A 1,629-nucleotide genomic window follows, 5' to 3' on the forward strand; every position below is an offset into this window, starting at 1 on the left:
GTTCCCTGTTCAGAACTCCTTGTATATTTGTGTTCCACATCAATGTTTTCTAGGACCTGAAATTGCCATTCGGGAGGGTCTGTGGTCACACTGGCAGCGCAGTACTGGCTCCGAGACGTGTCCTCCCATCTTCACTTCGGGCCCAGTGCTGCGCTCACACTGGCCGAGCTGCTTTCCTCCAGGCACATGGGATCGGTGGCGCTCCCCTCCCTTCTGCACACACTGGCACGATCAGCTGAAAAAGAGACTGTGAGGAACTGTGGGAAGCAGGTCTCAGGCCCTCAGCAGGGAGAGTTCTATTCCAAAACGTGTGAGCCCCCGAACCAGCACAGGAGCTGGGAGAGCAGCTAATTGGAGCCCCTGAGAAACCAGTCCCGTTTCCCATACGTGTTTCTGCTCTTACCATAGCTTGCATTTGTGATCTGTGGTCACATACCTGTTAAAATACACAGCCATGCCTTTCCCTGAAATAGCTACCGTAAATTGCTACCAGGGGCCAGAGGTAGACAGGCCCATTCACAATGATGTAATTTAAGACAATTTCATGAGTATACACGTGACTGTATTTTACTGCAAGTATTAGGAAAGAGGCGGCTAAGGTTTCTGCAGCCACTTGTGCTACTTGCTGGAAATGTGATCCCTATGCTCAGTGATACAGAAACCAGTTGACCTGTGAGGTTCAGTGGGAGCAGTGCGCTATGTTTTGGGCACAGCCCCCGGGACGTCCCCACTGACCTACTTGCAGCCAGCAGGAGCCTGGTCTCCCTAGACCTGAACTGCTGTGAGGCGTATTTGCATTCTGTCGCTGGTGCACTTTCTCAGCCACTTCGCCTTGGGAGTGACTGGGACTGGGGAAACATTGATACTGTGTGTGGATGGGAAGAGGAAAGAGTTGTGAGGGGGGTGGCTGGTTTTGTCACCTGCCTCTACTCAGCATTAAGCGTATTTGTCGTGTGTAGTACAACAGTCCCTCAGCATGCAGGTCCCTCAGCATGCAGGTCCCTCAGCATGCAGGTCCCTCAGCATGCAGGTCCCTCAGCATGCAGGTCTCTGGCATCTGTCTTCCCTTTCCCTTGATGGGAGCTTCAGGCACATCAGGGGTAAGCTATGAAAATGAAAGCCAGCAGGTCTGTTACAGACCTGTATACAGGTAAGAACTTCGCTGTGAAAAAGAAAACATGTGCGTAGAATAAACAACACACGTTCTGCTCCAAGAGGCAATTTGGGTCTCATTGAGCTGTTTCACTTTAGCTGGCTGTTAACAGTGCCTTTGAAGAGTTATCACTTGATACATGATTTTATTAAAAGGCACAGTCACCTGAATACGCTTCCACGTCTTTGATGAGATTGCAGCAGAATACACACCCATATGTTGTGCCATGTTTCTACGAAACACAGTCCTCCCGGGTAATGCTGGGAGGAACTTGTCTCACCCATTCACAAATGTTTCCTGAGCACCTGCTTTGCATTCGTGGTTTTACTAGATGATTTTATTAAATCCCCAGCAATGAATAAACCCAGGAGGGATCTGAGGCCCTGGGCTAACCTCAACAAACTTCTGGAAGCTAGCAAAGGGGTAGGACCAGGGTCTATGGTCAGTACTGATGACTGAATCTTGCCTTCCTTCTG

This window comes from Myotis daubentonii, chromosome 3 (genome assembly GCF_963259705.1).
Source record: "Myotis daubentonii chromosome 3, mMyoDau2.1, whole genome shotgun sequence".
NCBI lineage: Eukaryota > Metazoa > Chordata > Mammalia > Chiroptera > Vespertilionidae > Myotis > Myotis daubentonii.